Here is an 18721-nt window from a genome sequence, read left to right on the forward strand (position 1 = left end):
CAATTGAGCACAATTTTTTGAACCAGCATTTTCAAGGAAAACATTATAAAGACGAATAATATGAGGCAACATCAATTCATATTTTTTGTAGTTTTTTTGATAAAACCAAACTAGTGATAAACAAGAAACTAAAATATTCAATTGCAAGATCTAAAGATATACCTTCAAGCACCACCTCCCCGGCAACGGCGCTAGAAAAGAGCTTGATGTCTAGTACACAACTTATTCTTGTAGACTCGTGTTGGGCCTCCAAGCGTGAAGTTTTGTTGGACAGTAGTAATTTTCCCTCAAGTGGATGACTTAAGGTTTATCAATCCGTGGGAGGTGTAGGATGAAGATGGTCTCTCTCAAATAACCCAGCAATCAAATACAAGAAATATCTTGTGTCCCCAACACACCCAATATAATGGTAAATTGTATAGGTGCACTAGTTCGGCGAAGAGATGGTGATACAAGTGTAGTATGTATAGTAGATATAGGTTTTTATAATCTGGAAATAAAAAAAACAAGGTGGCAAGTGATAAAATGGAGCACAAACGGTATTGCAATGCTTAGAAACAAGGCCTAGGGTTCATACTTTCACTAGTGCAATCTCTCAACAATGCTAACATAATTGGATATATATATAGGGATTGACTATTCGTCACCCTGGGTGATGAATAGTTATTTTTCACCCACCTCTATTTTAACATCTATGGACCGTAATTTTACGTTTCGTCAATTTTGTCATATTTTAGACATAAAAAGAGAACATAAGAAAACCTATAATCGTCGTAAAAATATTTTATGTTACGTAAAATTACAAATGTAAAAACATAGTGTAAAATGTATGTAAAATACATTTTTTGACCTATATTTTTTTGTCATGCCAATTTTTTTGCCTTAAATCAATATGAATGTAAGTATTTGTATTTCAAATGTAATTTATTTATGAAATGATCGTAAGATTACCTCAGGTGAAGAATAACGTATACTGCACCTTGGGTGATGAATAGTAACACTATATATATACCAAAACGTGCGACAAAGAATCACTTCAAAGTTCCTAGCGGAGAACATAAGATATAAATTTTTGTTGGGTACGAAACCACCTCAAAGTTATTCTTCCCGATCAATCTATTGAGCTATTCTTTTAAGTGTCACAAACAACCCTAGAGTTCGTACTAAAATAACACCATATGATACGCATCAACCAACTCTAATGTCACCTAGATACTCCAATGTCACCACAAGTATCCGTGAGTTGATTGTACGATATGCATCAAACAACTTCAGATTCATAATATTCAATCCAACACAAAGAACTTCAAATAGTGCCCCAAGATTTCTACCAGAGAAAGTAGGACGAAAACGTGCATCAACCCTATGAATAGATTACCCCAATTTCACCTCCGAAATCCGCGAGTTGAGTGCCCAAACATCAAGTGAATCAATATAATACCCATTGTCACCATGGGTATTCATATGCAAGACATACATGTAGTGTCCTCAAATCCATAAAATTATTCAATACCATAATAATGAAACCTCAAAGGTAAAAACTCAATTCATCACAGCAAGATAGAGAGGGAGAAACACCATATGATCCAACTATATTAACAAAACTTGTGGCACGTCAAGATCAAGAACACGAGAGAGAGAGAGAGAGAGAGAGAGAGATCAAACACATATCTACTAGTACATACCCTCAGCCCCGAGGGTGAACTACTCCCTCCTCGTCATGGAGAGCACCGGAATGATGAAAATGGCCTCCGATAATGATTCCCCCCCTCCAGCAAGGTGCCGGAACGAAGCTCCAGATGGGATTACTATGGAACAGAGGCTTGTGACGGCATAAACACTCATCTAGGTTAACGTTAGGGGGTTTCTGAATATATAGTAATTTTTGGCATTGGTAGCACGCAAGGAGGGGCCATAGTGGGCCCACAAGGCACTAGTGCGTGCCCAGGTGGCTTTTGGGGCCCCTATTACTCTTCTGCTGCTCCTCCGAAGCTTCCTGGGTCTGTTTCCTTCTAGAAAAAATCATCAAAAAGTTTTGTTGCATTTGGACTTCATTTGATATGGATTTTCTGGAAAACCAAAGACAAGGAGAAAACAGCAACTGGCACTAGGCACTAGGTCAATATGTTAGTCCATAAAAATCATATAAAAGCCATATAAATGTGCACTAAATCATACAAAACTATAATAAACATGGCATGAATACTTCATAAATTATAGATACATTGGAGACGTATCAAGTCCCGCTCCGGTAGAGTGCCGAAAAAGGCCTCCAGATGGGATCCCTCGAGAATAGGAACTTGCGGTGGCGAAAAAAGTATTTCGCGGACTCCCCTGTTGGTTTCCCGATTTTAGAGTATTTATATAGGTGGAACTAGGTCAAATGGAGTAGAGGTGGGCCCACGAGGCACCAGGGCACGCCACCCCCTGGGCGCACCCTGGTGGCTCGTGCCACCTCCTCTGTCTTCTGGCCTCTCCTGAAGCTTCTAGTGTCTCTTTTGTCCAGAAAAAATTCTCAAAAAAGTTTTGTGGCATTTGGACTTCATTTGGTACTAATATTCTAAAAACCCAAAAACTGACCAAAAAAAACAACAAGTGGCACTGGACACTAAGTTAATAGGTTAGTCCTAAAAAATGATATATAATTGGTTGTTAGTATATATAAAACATCCAAGATTGATACTATAATAGCATGAAAAAATCAAAAATTATATATACGTTGGAGATGTATCAGCCGTCGTCGGTTCAGCCTAACCGGCGGGCAGCAAAGCATGGGATTGACCTGCCCCAGCCACCAAAGAGTAAGAAAATACAAAGAAATACGAAAAATTGGTTATGGTGACGGTGGCGGCGTTTCACCTCGATTCTGGCGATGGCGAAGGGGCCGAACGGGCTTGGCATTGGGCAAAAGGGCGACGAGGGCCAAGGAAGGCAACGAGGTAGTGGCCGGGCCGGCAGGCGTCGCGGGTGAAGAGGCAGTGATGGGGAGGCAAAGGTTTTTCTCCGAGCGATAGCGGTGGAGTAAATTTCGGACGTCATAGGCGCCGGAGGATATAATATCCTCCGTTATTCGGTTTAGGGGATCGGCTAGGTGCCAGGTAGATTAACTTTCTCTAATGCCGGAGAGAGGAACCTCTTAGAGCAACTCCAACACAGCCACCCAAACGGATACGGATTTTATCCTTTTTTGTCCGTTTGGGCACCTGTCCACCTAGCGGACATGGTGCGGACAAGCACGGATGGTGGATGCACCCAACGTAGGAACACTTGAAGCGGACAAGCACAACAGCAACACTAAGTGAGCTGGCCCCGCGCACGACGGGCAGTGCCCCGGCCCCAGACGCGAGCTCCAGAGGCGAGGCGCCGCAGGCTCGCAGCCGGGTCGACTTGCTTTTATCACGGTTACCGCGTGATTCCATAGTGTGATATTTCAAGTAGCTCACTAGTTGTACTATTAGGCTGGTTTGCTAAAGGTAAATTTTTCTTCCAAGATGTTTGTTGTGTTTCGAAGTGTGTGCCTTGTAATTGTGAGGGCCTGATCTATTTAATACCCCCTTTGTCCGGAATTACTTGTTGTAGAAATGGATGTATCTAGACGTATTTTAATTCTAGATACATCAATTTCCGAGATAAGTAATTCCGAGTAGCTAGCAATGGCATGAGTACTCACTATCTAGCCCGTTCGGGTCAGTTTGGCCATGCGACCGCCCCCGAGCTACGGGACGAGCGCGGGCGGCAAGCAGAGCGTGCGGGACGAGCACATGGTGGGCGAAATGCGAGCGTGCTGGCGGGAGCGCGGCGAGCAACAGGACCAGCGCGGTAGGCGGGCGGCAAGGCGAGGATGCGGGCGCGCGTGGGGGGGGGTGGGGCGGCCAACCACTCTGGCATGAGGAAGTTCACGCTGCCGTGCTGGCGAGGCAGGCGAGCTCCTGCGACTGATAGGTGGGACCAGGGGCGGACACGAGCGGACGAGAGCGGTCATCTGCTTTTGCATCCATTTGTGCCCATATTTGGGTCAAGTTTGGGTCGATGATGACAGTTAACGGACAACAGGCGAACACGTGTGTCCATTTGGGTCGCCCCGTTGGGCTAACTTTTGTGTCCGGATAATCCAAATAGACAAAATGAAACGCTGAATTGGAGATGTTCTTAGAGTTGGCCTTATAATTTATAAGAGTAATGTCTCTAGTTATGTGCATCCAGGCAAAGTCGGAATATCCCGGAAACATCAAGTCAGATAACGGTCCAACAATAGTCAGATAGTCCAACTAGTCAGATTTTCTGGGAAATATCCAACGATGATCTGACTTCACAGAGGCTCATGTTATAAGTCAGATAATGGCCAGATATTAGACAGATAGTCCAATTTATCCATGCTCTGCACCTCCTTGCTCTTGCTATACTTCCCCATGCTCCACATCTCCTTGCTCTACTTCTCCTTGCTTAGATGGGCTCATCACAACAAAAAGATTTGCTCTTGGATTCAGAACAACATCATCAGGGCAAAAGGGACGACCGTCCTGGGCCCCAAGACGGGAGGACCCCAACTAAAACTTATAATACTAAAAACTGTAAAAGTATACATTGCATCTGAAAGATTAGTAAATGGATAAAATAAAGTCTCAATTTGCAGCAGTGTAAGTTCACACCATATACTAAACAGTTATACCACACATAGGCAAATCAATCCGACTGACAAAGTTGAATTCAAATACATTAGTCTCTCTTTACAATGCATGTCTTAGTATCATAGTGAAAATTATGATAAGTAGATTTCTATGTTTGAGCCAATGCACAGTTTTTAATTCGATAAATATGTAGGCATCTCATTTGTACCAAACCAAAACAAACCAAGTGAATCTGGACGAGCATGTTAGGTAATCGAATCATACGTAAAATTACAATCAACAATAATTTTTGTTCTTCAATGATTCTATTACCGAACCCAACTTGGAAGCCACATTTTCTATGCCCTAGAAGTTTCCATGAATATGACTAGCAAATATAAACTAGAAACCACTATTAAAGTATTTGTTAGTGTGTATATAATTTGGAAATCTCTACCATAATATTCAATAATATTAAAAGATATATATGAACACATGCATAGATTTACAAATGTGTATACACTTCATCGTTTATGCAATATTAAAAAAATATTGTTTTTAACAATAAAGACAAAAAGGTACATCATGAAATTTTCATTTTGTAGAACTAAAATTTTCAAGCATATACATTACAACTGCATACCAATCAATAATACAACTATTATTTGAACAACCACTCGTGCATGCAGGAGTTGACGCTGCCGTGCTGGCGAGGCAGGCGAGCTCCTGCGACTGATAGGTGGGACCAGGGGCGGACACGAGCGGACGAGAGCGGTCATCTGCTTTTGCATCCATTTGTGCCCATATTTGGGTCAAGTTTGGGTCGATGATGACAGTTAACGGACAACAGGCGAACACGTGTGTCCATTTGGGTCGCCCCGTTGGGCTAACTTTTGTGTCCGGATAATCCAAATAGACAAAATGAAACGCTGAATTGGAGATGTTCTTAGAGTTGGCCTTATAATTTATAAGAGTAATGTCTCTAGTTATGTGCATCCAGGCAAAGTCGGAATATCCCGGAAACATCAAGTCAGATAACGGTCCAACAATAGTCAGATAGTCCAACTAGTCAGATTTTCTGGGAAATATCCAACGATGATCTGACTTCACAGAGGCTCATGTTATAAGTCAGATAATGGCCAGATATTAGACAGATAGTCCAATTTATCCATGCTCTGCACCTCCTTGCTCTTGCTATACTTCCCCATGCTCCACATCTCCTTGCTCTACTTCTCCTTGCTTAGATGGGCTCATCACAACAAAAAGATTTGCTCTTGGATTCAGAACAACATCATCAGGGCAAAAGGGACGACCGTCCTGGGCCCCAAGACGGGAGGACCCCAACTAAAACTTATAATACTAAAAACTGTAAAAGTATACATTGCATCTGAAAGATTAGTAAATGGATAAAATAAAGTCTCAATTTGCAGCAGTGTAAGTTCACACCATATACTAAACAGTTATACCACACATAGGCAAATCAATCCGACTGACAAAGTTGAATTCAAATACATTAGTCTCTCTTTACAATGCATGTCTTAGTATCATAGTGAAAATTATGATAAGTAGATTTCTATGTTTGAGCCAATGCACAGTTTTTAATTCGATAAATATGTAGGCATCTCATTTGTACCAAACCAAAACAAACCAAGTGAATCTGGACGAGCATGTTAGGTAATCGAATCATACGTAAAATTACAATCAACAATAATTTTTGTTCTTCAATGATTCTATTACCGAACCCAACTTGGAAGCCACATTTTCTATGCCCTAGAAGTTTCCATGAATATGACTAGCAAATATAAACTAGAAACCACTATTAAAGTATTTGTTAGTGTGTATATAATTTGGAAATCTCTACCATAATATTCAATAATATTAAAAGATATATATGAACACATGCATAGATTTACAAATGTGTATACACTTCATCGTTTATGCAATATTAAAAAAATATTGTTTTTAACAATAAAGACAAAAAGGTACATCATGAAATTTTCATTTTGTAGAACTAAAATTTTCAAGCATATACATTACAACTGCATACCAATCAATAATACAACTATTATTTGAAAACATTTTATGTGCCTAAGAAATAGAAAAAATATATTAATTACAATTGTAATATGTTACACTTAGTATAAAATAAGTATAAAATTTTAGTATGAAAAACAATTATCTTATATCGCCTTGGGACCAAAAATGATTTGGACCCGCTCTGTACATCATCCACATTAAGTTGGGCATGAAAGTCATCATCACGATCCAAGTACAGGCTGAATGATTGCTGTTAATTATAAATATGGGCACACGAATGCAAGGTGAGTTAAGCAATGTCTTGTCTTGTAAATCAATGCGTTGGATCCTGTTATAGAATCAAGGTGCTAAGCGATGTTTCCTTCTTGCAGGGTCGCACCCTACACTGGTGGCCCGGGTTCGCTTGATTCACTCCGGCGGAGGCGCTAACTTGGCGGCGGAGGCAGATGAGTTGATTCACTCCGGCGGAGGCTGATGACCAGCGGGGAGGGAGTCAATTCCCCGGAGGCGCCAATTAGGGATTTAAATTTGTTTTGCTACAAGTAGCCATTAGAAATATCATAAACTTGTAAATGTGCTCGTGGATCTGGTTTTGGATGTGTCCATAATATGATATGAACAGGAGGCCTTGATCAAATTTTTTTTTGTCCATCACTCTGTTTAATTTCCATTTTTCTTTAGTTTTTCTTTTTAATTTCTTTTGGTCGAGGGGAGGGGGGATGGATCGACCCACCGCCGCCGGCGGAACGGATCCCTCCGCCGCTTGGTTCCGGGCCTTGGCCGGAGTTCCTCGCCGGCCGGGACATCGAGTTCGTGTTGTGACCCTGCCCCATTCGCTGGTTGTCGGGCTCTGAGCTGAGGTAGGAGGATTTGCTTCGTCCATGTGGACAGGTTTGGTTTCGATCCGCCCCCTCGACAGGTTTCTCTGTGCTGTCAAGTCGCTGGCAGTTTTCATGTGCGCTCTGGCCAGACCCGCCCCTCCCTGGGGTTTCGGTTCTGTGAAATTAGGAATGGTCACGTGCTTGCGATTGGGGATTTGGGCTGGATGCTAGTAGTACATTTTAGATATTAGGAATGTTTTTCTGGTTTTGGAATGTTTTTTATTCCAACTTTATCTAAATCTGTGCTTCTGTAGACCGTTTAGGATTAGGTGATGGCTATGAATGTGAGCAAAATTTCTTCCGGAACGTTGTGCTTGATGCTATTAATCCCTCTAGTTCGTTGGTCCACACCGGTAATGGAAACATCTTTTGCAGCATCTGTATGTTACCTACTGTTTTAGATGCTTTTGTCCACTTGCTGATAGTCTTTGGGAGTTGCTTTTGTACCAGCCCATCTTCAATTTTATAGACAGGCTATGGATGCGAACTGACCCTTCTATGACCTATCACTCAGCATATAATGGCCAACCTGTGTTTACTCATTTATGTGTTGTGATAAGTAATCAGACTCATGATTCATGTATCTCTGGTTTTACATGATTGTAGCAACACCTCCATCAACTTTGAGTGAGAAGGAAGCTTTGGAGTTCATTTCCCACTTTGTGTTTTTGTGCTTGCAGGCCATATGTATCTTCAACTTGGTGGTTGCTTTGTTGATAAAGCTGGGCGAAAGCCTATTTCGTGTATCTGGAAACCCCTGCAATTTATTTCATAACCATTTCAAACTTATCTTATGAGATGCTGGTTAAGTAACGTCAACATACTTCGTGCGGTTTCGTCAACCCCTCCATGCGGTTTCGATTCTGTGAAATTAGGAATCGTCACGTGCTTGCTTGCTGTGAAGAAATGTCACGTGCTTGATATGGAGAAACCGGGCATTGTTTTGCTATAGTTTCGGGATAAGATATTCCATCGATTTTCTTGTTTGGACATACTTTTGAATGTTTCATTCCAACTGGATCTTAATTTTGTGCTTGTGTAGACCGTTTGGGATTATTTGATGGCTATGAATGTGAGAAACTTCTTAATGTCGTGTTAGGGCAGGAAGGAATGCCAAGCAAAGGCTTGAGTTAGAAAATAAACAGCTGCACAGCAAATTGGAAGCAATGGAACACATGCAACAGGATGAAGATTCTGAATCAAAGAAGAAGATGGCTGGACGAATTCAGGAGGTAAAAGAGCAGTGTGATGCAACACAATCATCTACACAGACTTTGTTTATCAAGGAAAGGAAAGCAAATGCTGAGTTGTGGCATGCTCGGGAGGCACTGATACGTGTAAGTTACCTCGTTGATTGATTCAAAACTTGTCCATGACATTGTGATATGCAGTTGTTGTTGATTTTGCAAAACAGTAGAAATTGATTCTCCTTCTGACCTCCAGGATCTTACAACTGGCCAAGCATCTATAGGCATCAAAAGGATGGGCATGCTTGACCAATCACTTGAAAAATCTTTCCAACAGGAATTGTCAGAGCATGATGAACCAAGTCAGCATGCTGCCTTATTTTGCGGCAGTTGGGAGGCAGGGATTGGAAATCCAGAGTGGCGGCCTTTTAAAGTTATCATAGTTGACGGAAAAGAGATGGTATAGATGTCTTTGCTGCTGCTACTACACAATCTGCTTTCTCTAATATTTTGTTATTGTGTGTCATTAGTTCCACAATAGACTTTTGGCTTTGCAAATGTTTCCCTGGTACATCTGCCTTTTAATCAATTGTGGTGGAAACTGTAGGTGCATAATTTAATACACACCCCTAGGTTTTCTTAGTTAATCTGAAAGGAACAAATCAGCAGAGAACAATCTTTTTTCATGGTGTACTCTAACTGGTCTCTACTGCATGCAGATTTTACAGTGAATTGTTTAATAACTTGGTTTAGTTCTGTAATATGCAGTAGTTAATTATTTAATGGATGGTTGATTACTGAATCTGTCAGTTTAGACACTTATGTGTACATCAATATCACTGATCAATAGTACCAGCTTACCTGAGGCATGGTTACGGAATATGTTGTGTGACTTTCAAAACATTATAATATGTGAGTTTGTTTCCTTGCTTGTAGAGTGTTCGGTTAATGCATAGGTTTATTGTGCTACCTCTGAGAGTAATTCCAGTTTTGACATAGAGGGCAAGAACTTACCTTATTGTTTGCTACTCTTGGTTGAACGAATTGTATTTAATAAATACTGATTTCTTCTCCACTCAAATGTTGGTTCCTTCTATTCTTTATTTTCCTCTGATATGGTCAGCTCCATACCAATTTTTTTCTTTCAAAAAAGTTCTATCGAAATATGTACGTTTGCTTAGAGTTATATGTGTGGAGGTCCACTGCTTGATGGGTTCACTATGAGTTGGCTAGATTCTTTTCTATGTAGAGAAGTTCTGATCAAGAAGCTTGACTGTTTCATGGTTGCATTACATTTTGACTACTGTGCATATCGCTTTGGGCTGAAGTTTCTAGCATGTTGAAAGTAAAATTAAAAGTCATTTAGGTCTGCTTTTGAAATAGTTGTTTATTGGTATGCCTAGTGTCTTGGTTTTCCTTTGAAATGGAGATTTTTTTACCAAGGTCTTATTTTTAAAGACTATCGATTGGTTTTATAAATATGAAATGTTTAGCCAATATACATCAGTTTCTTGTTTCTGAGTATTATTCCAGCTGACGATTAAATGCGGCAGATCATCCTCTCAATTTGCTCACATCCCAGTTTCACCTGCTTGTTAGGAGCTTGGAGCACTGCTCGTTAAACTGAATTGCACAATTGCATTAAGTCAACTTGTCAGTGATATGTTCTGTTGCAATTCATTCTTCTTCATGTGTTCATTTTATCTGGTTAGTGAAATGGTCTTTAAATGTCAGCTATGTTCCTTTACTCTCTGTAACTGGTGCAAGGCCATGTCGATATGCTGCTCACATGACTTGTAGGCAACTGATCATGGTCGACTATCTGTTGTGTGTATGCCCCTTCTGACTTCTGCGTTGCGGCAAACTTTTGCGTGTGTGGTTACAGTTTACAATGTCGATTCAGTATACAGGTTTAATACCTGGATTAATATACCCCAGTTTGTCTGCGGCCTGAAGCCAGTGAACCTTTACAGTTCTTCTAGAGCAATTATGCGAGCATCGTTAACTATATACTTTGCTTTTCAGTGTGAGGTTTCAGTTCTTATTATACCAGAGCTGACTGGGCAAATTAAGTTTCCATGATCCAAGTTAACTTGCAAGATTTTGCCACAATCATTTCTTCAAGACCATGGCATCGCTAGCCAGCACTGCTTCGGGCAAACTTGGATCTCTTTCAATTTTGTTTCAGGTCTCCAGGTTGCCTAAGGAAATTTCATTGTGAAATACATACAGCTTGATGGAAAAATTCAAACAACTTGTTAGGAAGCAATGGTTTGACTCTTCCTTGAATGATTTAATTGATTTGAGACAAAAGTCATCTTTCAGTTGGAAATATAGATATATAATGGTCCAATATCATAGGGAATTTCTGAGTCAATTAGATCAGGAATGTAAATTGTTTTTGCTGCTTGGGCTTGCTTAGCTGGTAAAAAAAATTCTACCTTTTTTTCATATTACTGGCACTTCTCATTCTAGATTCGATGCTAGGCTGATCAGAATTTCTGAGTCAATTAAATCAGGAGTGTAAATTGTTTTCGTTGCTAGGGCTTGCTTAGCTGGTAAAAATGTTATATCTTTGTTTTCATATTACTGTCACTTTTCACTCCAGATTAAGTGCTAGGCTAAGTGGGTAAGTATTGGGAGGCATTTGAAATTTCTGGAAGAGTTGTTTTTCGAGAACATCCTGTAATTCACACCTACCACTGATTTGGAACAGCCCTGGTGTATTACCTTAGTACTGGAGTATGCACATCTTAAGTCACTACATAACATGCATGTGACATTGTTTTTCCCGAATGGCGTGTGAGACCACCTACCGTGGTAGGACCACGTCCAAGTTACCATTTATATCAAAGTAACAGCAAGCTCATGAAATGCAGGTTTCGTAGCTGTTATTGTTGGCCTTGGGAAAATGCCGGCCATCTAATGTGGTGTGTGCTCTATTGTAGGAAATTCATCCATGAGGACGACGAGATGCTTCAGGCTATTAAAGAAGAACAGGGCGAACATATCTATGGCGTGGTGACAAAGGCTCTGCTCGAAATCAGTGAGTACAATCCAGTAGCCGTCATGCTGTTAGTTTTCTTTTTCTTCGAGAAAACGCAAAGACTTCGCGTTTCTTTTCATTGAAAAGGGGCGGAAAAAGTTTCAGGCCTCCTAGGAGGTGGTTTATAGCTTGTGCTACAATGGTTTGAATGGACATCCCAGGTGTTTGGGATCACCAATCGAAGGCTAGAAACCCCAGCCCGAGCTCAGAGGGCAGCCTCTGCTCTGATTTTCTTTGTTAGCTGGGGGACAGAGGGTCGATCCCCATTGAAGATGCAGGCGTTACGCTGTTTCCTGATCATCCATCCCGTCAGCAGTGTCGCGGTGGCCAGTTGCAAAGTGGTTTGGGAGCCGTCTCTTTGGCAGCCCGCCACCATTCGTTGATGGAGGTGTCTTGGTCCGGTGGCCTGCACGTCATCCAGAGGGTATCATGCCATACCTGCCTTGAGAAAGGGCAGGAAACTAGCAGATGGTGCATTGTCTCTGGTTCCTGGTCGCAAAGGGCGCAGCGTGGGTGGTGCTGCAGGCCGTGGCGTTGCAATCTCTCGGCAGTCCAGCACCTGTCCAGGTTCTTAGTGAGCTGTGAGCCGTGGAACTATGAGCAGCGCTGGAAAGCGACTCTGGAAGAAGTTGTTGAGTATGTACTGAACCAGTGGCGAATGGACAGGAGCAAGCTCAAGAGGAAGCATGCCGAAGAAGATGCTGGAAGAACTTGGTCAACTGGACATGATGTCTTGAAGTTGCTGGAAGTACTCAGGATGTTTTAAGTAATTGCTAAGTTGGACATGATGTTATTTTGGCCCCGGCGCGTTAGAGCTGCGTGACTCTTGACGACGAGGCAACATGACAAGATGGTTTCCGGTGAACTTATAACCTTTTAGTTGGGGTTGTGGGACCCGTCTCTTGGGCAGCCAGCCACCATTCGTTGATGGAGGTGTCTTGGTCCGGTGGCCTGCACGTCATCCAGAGGGTATCATGCCATACCTGCCTTGAGAAAGGGCAGGAAACTAGCAGATGGTGCATTGTCTCTGGTTCCTGGTCGCAAAGGGCGCAGCGTGGGTGGTGCTGCAGGCCGTGGCGTTGCAATCTCTCGGCAGTCCAGCACCTGTCCAGGTTCTTAGTGAGCTGTGAGCCGTGGAACTATGAGCAGCGCTGGAAAGCGACTCTGGAAGAAGTTGTTGAGTATGTACTGAACCAGTGGCGAATGGACAGGAGCAAGCTCAAGAGGAAGCATGCCGAAGAAGATGCTGGAAGAACTTGGTCAACTGGACATGATGTCTTGAAGTTGCTGGAAGTACTCAGGATGTTTTAAGTAATTGCTAAGTTGGACATGATGTTATTTTGGCCCCGGCGCGTTAGAGCTGCGTGACTCTTGACGACGAGGCAACATGACAAGATGGTTTCCGGTGAACTTATAACCTTTTAGTTGCGGTGGTGGTGTAGCATTGCATGAATGCTTGTTGGTTATCCTCTTAAGGTTTCTCCGGGGTTTGACAGTCAGTCGATGCAAATGAAGGTGCATTTTGCCTTTTATCTTGAATCAGTTTCTGGATGTTAAAGTCGCCATGCATGCCTAACAATCAACGTTTATGTGTGCGAGGATGCGTCTGTTGCTACCAGAGAAGATGGGAGTTCTTGATGCAGCCGACCTTCAAGGTCTGCTGTCTTGCATTAGTACTGCACCCAACCCAGTGCCACTTGCATCTGCTTCAATAACAAAGGGTTTGGAAAAATTGGGTAGTGCTAAGACAGGGCATGATGTCATGATGACCTTCAGGTTGGAGAATGCTTGTTCTTGTGCTACTCCCCAAGTGAACTGGTCTTTTTTCAGAGCATCATATAGTGGTCTGCAGATAGTGCCATAATCCTTGACAATCTCCTGTAGTAACCTGTCAGTCGAAGAAAACCTCTGAGGTTGGTGACATTGTCAGGAGATGGCCAGTTGAGAATATCTTGGACCTTGCTAGGGTCAGTTGCTACACCTTCTGCAGAAATAATGTGACCCAAGTAGCCAACCTTCTGTACCGCAAACTCACATTTGCTCTGCTTCACAGACAAGCAATGTTCTTTAGGTAAATCCAAAGCAATCTTGAGTTGTTGTACATGCTCTTCTAGAGTTTCACTGAACACCAACACATCATCAAAGAATACTAGTATAAATCTTCTGTGGGGTCCAAATATTAAATTCATGAGGTTTTGGAATGTTGCTGGAGCATTAGTTAGCCCAAAGGGCATAACTATGTATTCATAGTGCCCAAGGTGAGTTCTGAAGGCAGTTTTAGGGATATCAGGTGTGGCCATTCTGATCTGATGAAACCCCAGACCTGAGGTCCAATTTTGTGAAATACTTGGCACCATGGAGCTCATCCAACAAGTCTTCATTGATTGGCATGGGAAATTTGTTTTTGATTGTTCTGGAGTTGAGCTGTCTGAAATCATTACATAATCTCCATCCTCCAGCTTTCTTTCTGACCATTACTGCACGTGAGGAGAAAGGGCTAAGGCTGGGCTGTATTTCTTGCTTGATTAGGAGGTCTTGTATGATTTCTTCCATAGCAGATTTTTTGTAGTGGGGCACTCTATATGGTCTGATGTTGGGAGGGGTGGTCCCTGGAATTAGATCAATCCTATGATCAATCTCTCTGATAAGAGGAAGGCCCACTGGTTCCTTGAAAACTTCAGCATATTGGTCTAGCAGTGACTGAACTGGTTCAGGTACAGTTGTAGGTTTTGCTACAGTAGGCTTGATCAGATTGATCTGAATGAAGTAGCCCATTGCTCCTTTTTGAAATATTTTGTCAGCCTGTTCTGGAGTACAAGTCTGGTCAATACTACTGTCGCTGTAATCCCTTATAAGAAAGGGTTTGTTTCTCCAGTTAATGACTATTGTCCTTAGGATGAAATCCATGCAAATAGGACTGAATTCTTTGAGCCAATCAGCCCCCAATATAATGTCAATAAGTCTGGAGTGGTAGAACTTTGAAAGTGTTTTTGAATGGCTCGCCAGCAATAGTATATGGGCAGTCCGGAACTACATTGTCAGACAATAGTTGTCCACCGCCTGCTACTGATACTTTGCTAATACTGGTGGGAGTCAATGAGAAATTGCAGTCCACTGCACACTTATAATCTATAAAGGTGTGAGAAGATCCACTGTCAACCAGAGCTACAGCTCTTTTTCCGGCAATGTTAAGTATAATGCATAGAGTAGCAGGGCCAGGTGTTCCTTGTGCAGCATGGATAGAGATCTGACAGCATTGCTCTGTAGGTGCTTCTTTATCTAGGGTATTTGGTGCAGTATGATACTGAACTTCAGGCTGTTGCTGTTCATCAATTGGAGTCTCAACAGTTTCTCCCTCCACTTCTTGTAATATGTGTATGGTCTTCCCTATTCCGCATTTATGCTGTCTATTCCATGGTTCTCGACAGTACCAGCAGAGATTAGGGGCTTGTGTGGCTTGTGTGGCAGTACTTCTGTCAGTAGTTTGTATTTGCAGTTGAGGAGGTCTGTGAGAATTTGCGTAAGTGGTGTACTGTCTTGGCCTAGATGTCTGTGGTAGGGTTTGTAGCCTAGCATTTGCAGCCTTTTCATAGACTTTAGCATACCAGTAAGCTTCCATGATCCCCGTTGGTCTTTGACCACACACTTCATGCTTAATATCTGATTTCAGACCTCCAATAAAACAGCTCATGAGAAAATTCTCCTGCAAAAATGGATGGTCTCTTTTTACTAAGGCCGCACACTCCTCAAACTTGTTGATGTATTCACTGACAGTTGTTGTTTGTTGTACATTTTTCAAGTTTTCCACTGCTTCATGAACACTGGCTTCAGTAAATCTATCAGCAAGTATCTGACAAAACTGCTGCCATGTGACCATTTGCCAAGGTACACGGATGTTTTTGACCCATACTGACGCTTTGCCTTGAAAATGTCCAGTGGCTAAGTTGAACCATCGATCATATGGAGTGCCTGTCATGTCAAAGAATTTTTCACAAGAAATCAGCCACTCAATTAGGTCATGTTCCATCAAAGAGAGGGATTTCCAGTCTGGGGCCTTTAAGTGTGGCTTCAGCATAATAAGAGGGGCCACCTAATTGAGTAAATAAGAGGGTCCACCTAATTGAGTAGCTATATGATTTCTCTGGTTGTCAAACTGTTGAACTCCAGCATGGAATATGGAAGGTGGAGTTGTACTATTTGTTGCAGTGTTGATATACTGTCCAGTAATGTGATTGTATGTTGGTTGAGCCACATATGGAGCTATCACTGGGGCAAAGTAGCCAGTGTTGCCAGTAGGTGCCATAGGTGGGGGTTGACCATTAAGCAGTACATTTGGTAGTCCAGCTGGGGCAACCGTCCCCTGTACACTCAGTCTGAAAGGTGGTACTGATCCTTGAGTGTTTGCAGATGTGGTATGAGCAATGGTGCGATCTGTGTAGATGGCCGAACAGCTTGGAATAAACTGAGTAGTGGCATGTGGCATCTCAGTTAGCGATGGCATTTGTACTGACTGTTGAGAACTGCTTGTAGTCAGACTGAATTTTGCAAAAGCATTCATCAAATTTACTTGGGAGACCTGCATAACTGAACCGTCCAGTAGTGATTACATTGGTTCACGTGTTTAAGCCAAACCAAGCTTTTATCTGGATCGTCCAGTAGTGATTACCCGCTCTGCTATCCACCGGAGGATAACTGACGAAGTGGTATCTTCAGTCTTCGTCAGTTAGACACTTGCTGCAGATTTCTTCAGACTCCTTCAGGTTCTTCAGGTCCTGACATATAACCTGGGCTTTATATTCATGAATACAATGGTGAGCGCTGAAGCACTTGTTTATGTACATTGTTGGAGAGATCAAGTTAATGATATTTCAATAAGATCCGTATTTCAATTGACATGCAAATAGCCCCTGTTTTGATGCTTTTGCAGTTGATGCTGCCGGTTCCAATGATGGACAGCTGGGTCACTTTATGTTGTCGATGTGGAGAAGAACTTGCTGGTGATAGACCCATGTGAGACATCTGAGCCCATTGAGGAGATACGCTACAAGCATGAGGACAATGCCAACTTCATTCTGGATGGGCTTCGACGCTGCATTCATGTTAACATGCCTGGGTGGCATGTACCAGCTCAAGGGTGGACGATCAACTACAATGTGGGCATGCATGAAAGTTGTGAAATGTAAGTTGAATTGTGTATCTTGGAGGCAAAATGTGTTTAGTTTTATATTAGTCAGATCAGATGCCACAAATCACCAACTGTAATTTTGCAGAGAGGACAGCCGGCTGTTTATTGTGAACTACATCAGGGGTTCACTTGACTATACATGGAGATGGAGACTTCCTCTGACACCGGTAAGCAAACTCATTATACGGATATCATCCTAGTGTGGTTTCCCTCTGACAACTCATATCTAATGTTTGCAATGTCTGTGTGCAGGGCCGGCTGCAGTACCTCCGCAAATTAATCGCGTACGAGGTGATTTCCATGAGGGGAGCAGAGTTGAGCTCCCCGATTTCATGATTGAGGTGTGGTAATGATTCCCGTAGTTTCCATGCTAAGTACGACATGGGTGTTTCGCCGGCCGCCTCCTCCCCCTCGTCTAGCCGCATCTCTTCGTCCGCACGAGGAGATCCATAGGGAAGGATCCCCTTTTCTGCAAAGCCCGCGACTTGCCGGCTCCGGCGGCGGCGCTCATGTCCTGGAGGGAATTGGGGCTTGATCTGGAGGCATGGAAGACCCTCGAGCTCCTGCAGAAGTCGACGGCATGGGGAAGACGAAGACTTGCTCCAGCCACATGCCACTGCCCCGTGCTCGTCTTGCCGCTGCCGTTCCCCTCCTCGAGCTGGCGGACTGATGATGCAGGACCCGCCCTCTTCGCTCCACCGGCAGCGCCGCTGCCGCTGATGCTGCCCGCTGCCCACTCGCCGGCAGCGCAAGTCCGTCTTCTAGCTGCTGATTTCTGTCTGGTGAAGGAAGCAGGTGAGCTGATTTTGTTCTTGTCCTCTTGGTTTGTGCAGTGATTGGAGGAGGACTTGGTGCAGAGGAATGGAGTACGAGTACGGATGCTGCTTCCGTTGATCTTAGGTGAGCTTTTAGAAGAGAATCAGACCTTTTAGCAAGGAATTGCATTGCATTTGGTTCAGTAGCAAATGGAATCTACGGTGAATGGAGTATTTCTGAACACATTAGTGAGTTGGATATTACATTGGAGTAGAAAGAAATAAAGAAATGCATGGCATCATGGACACATTAGTGAGCCAGTGTCAGTAAAAGTTCAGACATGGAGTAGTAAGTGAGCTAGTGCTGTTCAACTAAATGTTCAGAAATGCTCAGAAAAAGTTCAGGAAAAGTCCAGAAATCCACATAAACATCATATTCAAATGCATCTTATCTCATGTCATAAAACTGCTGGCTCAGTGCATGTGTGGACACTTTTTTTTTGCTAAATGCAGAATGGATGTTAAATTCAGTTGTAGAATGAACAGTGGCCAAACTAGAACAGTAGGCCAAACTAGAATGAACTTTGCATGGAGTAATTTTTCTTATCTTTCTCCAGGGTTCTCTATAATAATGGAACTCACAAGTGGCCATAAAAAAGTGAACAGCAAAATGCACTTGTTTCGAATAATCATACACTTGCTCTAAAATTGCTTCAAATGATCATTAGGCTGTTTAAAGGAACAGTGTTTAAAGAATTTTTAAAGTGACAAGAGCAAAGTATTGTACTCTTGTTGGCCGCAGTTTCTGTTCTAAGTAACAAGAGGAATGATTTTGATTTTTGACTCTGACAGTGAATTTGACTCTGTCAATTAACTGAACCTGACAATGGACTTGACTCTATCAATTAAACTCGATTTTTTGCTGGCAGTGGAATAATTAAACATACATGCTCACGCAGTGCATCTAGATTCCTGTTACCCATTTCTGGTCTCCAAGGAGCTTGGCGATCACCTCACGACGCT

General features: G+C 42.5%; 1 long non-coding RNA gene across 2 annotated transcripts; it reads left to right on the forward strand.

Annotated features, from left to right (window-relative positions):
• Window positions 1–10823: 10823 nt before the first annotated feature.
• LOC125532167 lies at window positions 10824–18721 on the forward strand. Of its 2 annotated transcripts, none has more exons than XR_007293814.1 (6): window positions 10824–11758; window positions 16686–16937; window positions 17029–17110; window positions 17196–17695; window positions 17777–17843; window positions 18658–18721. It is a non-coding gene; the product is annotated as an uncharacterized LOC125532167 (long non-coding RNA). The 2 variants fall into 2 exon arrangements; XR_007293815.1 differs by having other exon boundaries at window positions 18628–18715.

The sequence above is a fragment of the Triticum urartu genome, unplaced genomic scaffold (assembly GCF_003073215.2).
Source record: "Triticum urartu cultivar G1812 unplaced genomic scaffold, Tu2.1 TuUngrouped_contig_9251, whole genome shotgun sequence".
In the NCBI taxonomy this organism is placed as follows: domain Eukaryota; kingdom Viridiplantae; phylum Streptophyta; class Magnoliopsida; order Poales; family Poaceae; genus Triticum; species Triticum urartu.